This window comes from Hibiscus syriacus, unplaced genomic scaffold, assembly GCF_006381635.1.
Source record: "Hibiscus syriacus cultivar Baekdansim isolate YM2019G1 unplaced genomic scaffold, ASM638163v2 tig00111022_pilon, whole genome shotgun sequence".
Taxonomy (NCBI): Eukaryota; Viridiplantae; Streptophyta; class Magnoliopsida; order Malvales; family Malvaceae; genus Hibiscus; species Hibiscus syriacus.
This window is the reverse complement of record NW_024062956.1, coordinates 1,150,664-1,161,458: the sequence shown is the minus strand read 5'-3', so window position 1 is coordinate 1,161,458 and position 10,795 is coordinate 1,150,664.

Below are 10,795 nucleotides of genomic sequence, written 5' to 3'. Positions count from 1 at the left end.
ATTTATACTCATTTCCCTTCACTAATATATTATTCTCATATTATTCTATAGTCTAATCTTATTTAACTCATCACCCTTCTCCTGTAGTCATATAAATCTATTATATTGATTCTTATAATTGATCACATTTACTATGTAACATGTATGGTAACCTATCATATAACCTATTTTAAATTCTCATGTAATCATATAGATCATTCATATTAATTCCTATAACTTATCACACTGCATGCATTCACACAAATCATTTAATACATATATATATATATATATATATATATATATATATATATATATATATATATATATATATATATATATCACATATACCCAAATCAAACATATGCATATGATCATACATTCAGGCCTTCTAATATAGGAAATAGACTTGTCGCAAGTCTTATTTCCGTTAAATATCATAAACTAACTTGTATGCACTCACCTGGCCTCACTAGTCAATTTCAATCTCTTATCTTTCCCCTTGATCGATCTTACTTGTCAATGATTCCGGAACTTGATTAGGCTCTGAATCTACATAATTATACATTTTAAGACAATTATTAGATACACATACCTTGTAATTTGATACTAATAACTTAAACGAACTTATTAAACCAATATTCGCAATTTTCCTTTAGGGGGAATCGGTTCCCTACTATGGTGGTATCGATTCCCTCATGACATTCTGGAAATTTTTGTTCGTTTGAAGGGGTATCGGTTCCCCTTGAATGTGTACCGATTCCCCTTGCCCAGAAATCATATTTTTAGCTCGAAAATCACTTCATTTTGAGATCAACACTTCACACTTCACTCTCTTTAATATTCCTAACTTTCATACACATACTTAAACTCATTTCTACTCCATAATCACTTCTTTAAACTCAAAATTCTATCATTTACATGGCATTCAAGAATCACACTAAATTTCTAACATGTTCTAAAACCCATTCTATCACTTCATATCTCTTAATTTAACCCTTGACAAGCCAAATTAAACTTCAAAATCTATTAACTCCTTCTATTTCAAAAATTCACTTAAAAACTCATTTTTCTTAATTTCTCATAACTTGCTAATCATTGAGTTTTAAGCCACCTAAAGCTTTCCTTAATCTTTCTTAGCATCCCAAGAATCAAAACAAGATTTAAAACGAAAGAATTAACCAACTGAAGACTCACTTACCTTATACAAGGCTTCACGGTGGAGAGGAGAAGAAAAGACTGGAGAATACTTTGGAGAAATTATCTTCTTTCCCACGTTTTTATATCCCTTAAAAAAAGAATAAAAAAATCTTCTCTTAGAAAAGACCATAATACCCTTGTTATTTCCAAACTTTATCATTAAATCCAACATCAACTTTCCTCAATTAAATCCATGAACTTTTAACTTATTTCGAAATCGAGCATATAGTTTTTAAAATTTGCAATTTAGTCACTGACCCTGATTTAGGATGTTACAAATCTCCCCTCCTTAAAAGAAAATTTGTCCTCGAATTTTCACTGCACACATTGATAAGAACATGTCTGCTAATGTTCTCATGTTGTTTCCTTTACTTAATCTTTTTTTCCCTTAGTTCTTCAACTACTTTTTTTTTACATCCCTTATTATGTCACTTATCATATAACCAATATCATCAGTTCTTATCACTCAAAATCATTAATCAATCAAATTCCTTATCAATCTTTAATTACCTTGCAGTAATAACGAACTTTTATTCCATCAACGCTTAATGACTTCTTAAATTTCCTTAATACATATAAATTATTCTTTATTCCTCTGACTAAATCTCCTTGACCAAGAAACATAACCTTTATCACATCTGATTCTTTAAACTTTTTCCTTTCATTTCCTTATTCCTTTATTCATTCAAAATCAAAATCTCCTTATACACAAATCATATATATTTTCTTTCATGCTCACATACTCTTTCCTCTCACTTATGCTCATCTCTGATTACTAATCTTTATCATCTCTTCATAACTTTGATAATCAACACTCCTTGCACATACCTTATTCTTCATAAAGTCCTTATTCAAATCATAATACACACATACTTGACTTCCTTCAAACATATTAATCCTTTACTCTTTCCAGTCAAACTAACTCAGCATTAATTTATTTGTCTCATTCAACTCACATTCTTACTCATTCACAATGCAATTCCTAGGTTCAAACTCAGGCATTACAATTTCCTTTATCTTATAAATCAATCATCAATGCACCTATATCACTTGATCCTTTTTAAATAATTCGACTTTACCTATTTTCTAGCAGAACTTTTAATCCAATCCATTACTTTCCCTTCTGACTTAACTTCATATTCATTCTTAACTCCTTATTTAATCTTCCAGTACCAGACTCTATTATTCAAGCGTATCTGTCTTTCATCAAGTTTTGATACATTGCTATGGAATAACTAATTCAAATCGAGTCTGTAATTGACAATCATAATCTATGTCTCTCTTCGATAATGTCAATTTTTATGAGATACGAATTCTCTAATTCTTCTGAGATCTCTCTAGATCTTTAATACAATTCATCACTTCTTGAAAAGAATAATTTTAACATCAATAATATTCTTTTCGTCTAGGAACAAACCCTCCATACCTCACTTACATACATCATTTTTCCTTCAAATAACTGAACAATAATTTCTTCGACTTATCAAACTACATTCATATCCCTACACGTTACGATTTCTCTGTTTTCAAACTCAAGCATTCTAACTTTCTCTGTCTTATAAACTGATTGCTGATATATATTGATTCTTAAACTTTTCTATTACTTTATAAATTTCCTTAACCATATGAATCCTTATCTCCTTCACTACATCACAAATACATGATCGAGATACACAACTATATCCATATCCGTTTCATATTTGGTTAACTTATCCTAACAATATCTTCAAATCTTTTAACTCCAATACACTTTTCGTCACATAGTCTGGTTAGCCAACGCTAACCCTTTTCATCTAGAATGCAAACCCTTATAATATCCACATTTTGGCTTATACATAGTACTATCTCTTTGTTTCAAATTCATCACACTGTTTGCATTTATCTTATAAACTGGTCACTGATTCACTTATTCTTGACTCTTCTACAATTCTAGCCACATCCTTAGATCTTTTAACTTTCTTATGGTGACACTTGTTCACCATATTCAATCGTATCCATGAAATAATAAGAATACTTCATATCACTTTTCCGATTCAGACCTGTGAAAACTTTCTATCACTATTCTAATATGATTTCAACTTTCTGAAATCAGTCTTTGATCTTATGAGGCACTTCCTGAAGTGTCCGCTCTTCCCCCTGCCTGGCCAGGGCAGGTGAATTGCTATCACAATCAGGAATATCGCCTCTTACTTCACTTCGAAATTACTATAAGCATACTTCTATTATAACTTAGCAATCTAATTCTATTAGTAAGATAACACACTCATTACACTATCAGATCAGAATTTTTCACCTTATGTTGGCATGTACACATTTTATGACACTTTGGACTTCGGTTTATACCGAGAATCGGCTAAACCTTGGCTTTGATACCATTAAATGTAACACCCCCAACCCGTACCTGACCCGGATACGAGTCTGAGGTGTCACATTGACTTTTCAAACTTTGACTCTTGATAAAATTCAAAGAAAATTTAAATGTTTCATTAAAGTAAAAGCGGTTTAGTTACATAAATTGACCACAATACCCAAAATCAATCAGAGCATAACTAATTCAACCAATTAGTACATGCCAACTATACTCAAAATAACCAAAAACATTTAAATCCTCTATTTTCTGATCTGAAATTTTGTAAGGGATGTGCTGACCTGTCTTACTCTTCTTCTCTTCTCTTCTAGCTTCTGTAACCTACATGTGAAACAATCACACGCTAAGTCGATGACTTAGTGAAGCATAAAAAAAACACCTATAATGAAATTCATACCCACTAATCATGCATGATTGTTTTATGCTATCAAATCATATAGCTCATTTACATATACATCAACATATATATACACTTGTACCATGTCACGAGAAACACACATATCATTATATCAAAACATACATATTTATGTACAATCATTTCTATTATTATCAATTTGTACATTAGTCCTTATAATTTTATACTCTTATCCATAATATCCTTAATTATCACATCATAGCACATATATCAGTTCACAATGAAATAAACATATAATCATACCAAGTTTATTTATCTTATTATTTTTATTAGCCCATGACATGTGAGAACTATAGATATGTGATTCTATAGATGTTTTGCACTAATGCTGTCACCACAGCTTGTATAAATGCACCGAAGTGCCACGTAGAATTGTACCGTAGTGCCGCGTAGAAATGCACCGAAGTGCCATATAATAATGTCCATAAGGACCACATATCATTCCTTAAGAATCATATACATATACTAGGGATCAAGTATGTGTCTCACAAGACTTCACACATGTTCAAAAGAATATATATATGTCCCGAAGGACCGCGTAGACCCTCGACTCTTGGCATGCCAACTATAACCCTAGCTCTCATGACACATAACATGGGAATTATCATTTATGTCATTTCACATGTTCACATATTCATATTACCTGGGCACGTAGTCTCATAGTTTTTGAACATGGCTCATTATCACATTTTCATATAATCACATAGTCACATAGTTCACTTACACGTAGATCATTTCCATATAATTCACATGTTATATATCTCAGGTTCTTGTATTCATATAACATATAATCACATAGTTTACTTTCACATATACATGTTCTCATATAGTTTCTATCATTTCTCACACAATCACATTTATTCATGTTTAGTATTTCATCTAAACCGTATAATAATGGCATATACTCATATCACCGAATAACTTCACCTGAATATATCTTTTGTTCATTTCAATGCTTAAATCATATAACACATAAGTTTTCCTTATGTCGTTTATACTACTTATTCATATAATCTTATGTTATCTCTTAGGTAAATGCTACCTAACTTATCTCATTTTCCATTTATACCAGTTTAATCTATTTATTTAGTTAAATTTTACTTAAATCCTATATCATAATTCTCTTTAAATATATTTCTTCTCTATAACACTTATCTTATAGATTGGCATCATCATTTATACTCAATTCCCTTCACTAATATTCCTAACTTTCATACACATACTTAAACTCATTTCTACTCCATAATCACTTCTTTAAACTCAAAATTCTATCATTTACATGGCATTCAAGAATCACACTAAATTTCCAACATGTTCTAAAACCCATTCTATCACTTCATATCTCTTAATTTAACCCTTAACAAGTCAAATTAAACTTCAAAATTTATTAACTCCTTCTATTTCAAAAATTCACTTAAAAACTCATTTTTCTTAATTTCTCATAACTTGCTAATCTTTGAGTTTTAAGCCACCTAAAGCTTTCCTTAATCTTTCTTAGCATCCCAAGAATCAAAACAAGCTTTAAAACGAAAGAATTAACCAATTGAAGACCCACTTACCTTATACAAGGCTTCACGGTGGAGAGGAGGAAGAAGAAGACTGGAGAATACTCTGGAGAAATTATCTCATTTCCCACGTTTTTATATCCCTTAAAAAGAGAATAAAAAAAAATCTTCTCTTAGAAAAAACCATAATACCCTTGTTATTTCCAAACTTTACCATTAAATCCAACATCAACTTTCCTCAATTAAATCCATGGACTTTTAACTTATTTCGAAATCGAGCACATAGTTTTTAAAATTTGCAATTTAGTCACTGAGCCTGATTTAGGATGTTACTAGATGTGTTTAAGTAATGCTAGATTTTGCTTAGGAAATACGGATAACCAGTTTTTAACCCCTAAAGGGTTTATGCAAGATATTAGAATTCTATTAAGAAATCATTTCAAGATAAGAGAGTGTTCAAGAAAGCAATTAATCATAGGATCTCTAAATTATAATTATTTTCGTTAAGAGCTAATATCGAAATTATCTGGTTAAGAAATTACGAAAATGTCCTTGAGAGGTAAAATAGTCTGAGTTAACCCTGAATGAGAAAATACTTTGAGGATTCGTACTTAACTCGATTAAGTACGGATTTGATTGTTAAGATATTGACTTAGTTCAGAAAAATTCATGATATTTCGTTTGTAAAATCTGAGAAGACACTTGACCCAGAAATATCCGAGTTATGAGTAAATACCTGAAGAATAATTTATCGGGGTGTTCTGTTGTCATAATTGTTCGAAATGACTGAAATAAATGATAAGATTCAATTTAATAGTAAGATCAGATAGAAGGAAATGATTGAAATACGATGAATCTGTAAAATGACCAAAATACCCCTGTAATGGAAAGAATACCACCAAGCTTAAGAATGATTAGATATCTTCGAGCTCTAAAATAAATGAAATAAAAATGAACACCAAAATTACCAAAATACCCTTGTGTCTTATTCTAAGTAAATTCCTTGGATTAATTAAGGAATCTAAATAAGCATAGGTGTTGAACTACCTTTAGAAGTTATGGATCACAACTTAAGTAAGTTGATCAATCTTAAGGATATGTCAATACCTGAACGACATAGATGTTTCTTGAATGTGTGTTCGTCTTCTCAAGTGTGGTTCGATGATAATTTTGAAAGTACTCAGCTCAACTCTGGATCACATCCGGTACTAAGAAATGAATATTCGTTAGAGAAATCAACCAAGAAGACCAAATTGAATGGATCTGAAGTACAATATATATCTGAAATACAGGAACGTTTGTATTTCTCCAGAAAATCCTGAAGTAACTGGAATGGACTTGAATGCTAAAAGAAATAAGTAACTTCAATGACTGAGGATTAAGTAAGTGATTAGGATAAGCCTGGAAATTCGGATGAATTTACATGATGTATCGTCCTTAAGGAACATGAACTACAAATCAAGCACGTCAGTATTTCATGATATCGTGGAAGCTTGGAAATGAAATAAAGACCATTGGAATATCTATTCAGTGATGATTCTGAAGATGATCTATGGACAAGAATTTGTGGTATTAAAGAGTAAATACCCTAGAAGGAAAATGAATTGACCAGTCGACATAGATTGTTAACGTTCTGAATCTTCGTTCTCAAGTTGTTCGATTATCAAATCAATTGACATGGATGTAAAGGATTCTGAATACCCTTCTGATTAGGTACAACTTCTGAAAACTGTCCGAATAAGATATTATCTTGATAATTCACATTCTGAATAACTGATGATTCTGTCAGTAAATGAACTCTTCCAATAGTGATTCTAAATTCCAACATTCTATCGACATAATGAAGAACTGAGTTTCTCTGCCTGATACAGTACCTCTAAATAATACCTATAAACTCTTGTGTGTTCCCTAATTACATGAATATTTTATCTGATTTCTGATTTGAATTCTGTTATGATACCTGACCTGGATTCTGATCTAATATTGACATGGATTCTGATCTGATACATGACCTGGATTCTGATATGATACGTGACTTGAATTATGTTATGATTTTTTATATATCCATTTACAGACGGTACAATTTTTATTGGGGGGTATTGTTGGAGGAAGATTACTTGGAGGCTCCTCGGCTTTGTGCTCAGGACCTTACTTGCAGGCTCTTCGGCTTTGTGCTCAGGGTCTTACTGTACGTGACGGGGTTGTATGGTTCTAGGGAACCTACACATTTTGTACGTGACGAATGGGGGTATATATATATATAAAAATATGTTTTAAAAGATCTGTATCTTTTTACTAGTTTTACGGGAACACACTAGATAACTTATTCTGATCTCCTGAACTCAGTCATCCGAAATATTTCTCTGAACTGAAAGCTCATTGTCCGTTACCATCTGAAATATCAATAGGATCTCCGCTCAGCATAAAAATCTGTAGATATCTTAACCAATAAAGAAATATATGTTTATATGTATCTACACGTTCTTCAGCATCATCTGGTAGTTCTGTATTACTGAGCTTTCCGAAGCTCACTCTATTACTCAACATTGCAGGTTAAAAGAATTGTACCAGTGCAGCTATCGACAACAGTAAGGGAGTTCTTCCGGCGTTGTTTGCAGAGTACGGTACATGTGATTAGGGGCATGTAATTGTATTTTGTTTTATATACGAGTATGAAAATCTGTTTTATTTTTAAATAGTGGCAAATGATTTTATAAGTTTATATGTTCTGATAAAAGGTTTTAAAATTTCCGCTATATTTACAGTGAGTCGCTCCGGTGGCCCTAATGTGACACCTCAGATCGGATCGGGTTACCCTTATCGGTCTGAGGGGGTTACAGGAAGTAGAGACTATCGATCATGTAAAATCAATAATCAGATGATAAAACAGTTTTTTTTTCTTTCTTTTTTCTGGAATCGGGTGGTTTAAGAACATTTAGAGTTTTACAAATAAGAAATTATGTTGAGCGTGGAAGACCGTGATGTAGAAATAAAAGAGGATACGCAAAACGTAAATGTTCATACCATTTAAGGAGCGGAGAGAAGCAATCCGAAGAACAGAGGGAGTTGCGATCTGCAGAGCGGAGACGATCGGTTCATCACAAAGATGGAAGACGAGCAAAAGGCTTTGCTTTTGATGAAACATTTACAATGATTTTCGCACTTTATAGAAATGAAAAATAAATTCGGCAGCATTTAGTTTACGAATCCATAATTTAATATATAAAAACTTCTATCATTTCATAAACGAAAAATAGCATCATCTTTGAATCATGACTAATTTTCCCTTTTCCGCGGTTGATTCATGTTTTTTTTTGCCTACTTCCACTTAATTTTAATTAATGTTGTACATTGTGCACCACTAGATTTTAGGTGTTATATCATTTATATTACTCAACTTTTAATTGCTTCACTTAAATTATTTAAATTTTATTTTCGTTTCTTTTATACTATTAGGCCGTTAATTCAATAACATCATAAAGATATATATAACAACCGACGATGACATGAATACCACGCTGAAATGATGTTATTTTGGTTGCGTTAATTTGATGCCCAAAATCAGGCTTGTGGTTGAATCTTGGCGGGAAGGACACGTGTACAACGCCCAAAATTATGAAGTCCCCATATAATTGAAAATGATAAATTATTTATTTAGTTACATGCTTATTATTTTATTGATATTTTGACCATCCAATTATTTTTTTTCAAAATCATACTTAACATTACCTTTTGTTTCTTTTTTGGTTGCTCGTCATTAAAAAATTAACAACGATGTAGATATGATATTTTTAAATTATTTTTTCCACTTTTCACTTAAAATATTCTTTTATTGTTTTTTGACAAGATTAAAAAGTTTGAAATCGAACATGTGCCCTATTAAAATATAATCATACTTGTTTTACGTGAATAATTGGGTCTTCAGTTTTTATATAATCAAACTTATAATTCTAATAATATATATATATATATATATATTTGTGATTAGAAAATCAGTTGATTTTATTTTCTATGGACTTGATTTTTTTATTTTACATATATTTTTAAAGTTTTTTAGACCCATTTTTCTCTAACAATAATAAGAAAACAAGCCTTAATATAACACCAATATGATCTTATCAAAAATCGGTTTAGAAATATTATTGGATAACAAAAATTGAACTCGTATAGTCATTCATTGAACATACCTTGTCATACAATCAATTTATAGTTCATACAATGTGTTAACATCAAACGTTAATCATTTTCAAGATGATATCTTGATTAGGGATCAATTTGAAATTCTTTAAAAGTTTGAAGAGTAAAATGTATAAACAAAAGTTAAGGACCAACTTATAATTCAATTTAAAATCAATGTCATTACCTAAAATATAAGATGTCGGAACGATCATTTAGAATTCCAGGACCGATCTTGACTTAAGTGAATGATTTTAATTTTTGGAGTCAACATAGACCTTTTGGAGTTAGATAAGGTCGAATACCTACATTTTACCTTTTATTGAATCTGCATATTTCCAGAGATTTACTTGGAATGATTCAGAAGTCGATTACGGATGGGAAAGGATGAGTACCCTAGTCACCCATATCTTCTTTTTAATATCAACACAGTTACCAGTTGTTTTAATAATGAAAACTAAAGTATCTACATATTTTCATAAATTCACAAGAGTCGATTATGAGTAGAAAATGATGAGCAATCCCACATCATCTTTTCAATGTCAACACAGTTACAAGTGATCTTAATAATGAAAACTAAAGGTTAGGCTAAAATCTAAAAGAGATTATCTAAATTATTTGCCTTTAATAATTGATTAATGTAAAACAAAATAAATTAAGATTTTATGAAAAAATTAATAAAAACAACTTTAATCTAGACTCTGAAAATAAGATAAAAATATTACGAGTACCAATATATATAAGAAATAACGCAATTCATGCGAATAAATTAATACTAAAAATAAAATAAAATAACTAATATTAACATAATTAAAGTTATATCATTTTTTTCTCAAAATTTAACCTAAAATAAAATATCAAGAGTAAAAAAGAACGCAAAAAAAAGCTAAATGGATAAAACAATTATACAACTAAATTTTAGAAGTTATCTGATTAAAATAGAAAGTTTAGGAACCAAAAACATCATTCTACAAAATATATATTTGCTCATTGAAAAATAACTAATTATATGAAACCTTTTACGCTGATACTTTCAATTATACTAAAACAAATTTCATTAATGAATATACTATTAGTAAAATATACTACAATATAATAAAAAAACATAAACAATGAAAATTCATGTGATCAAGTATGAACCCAGAATCCATC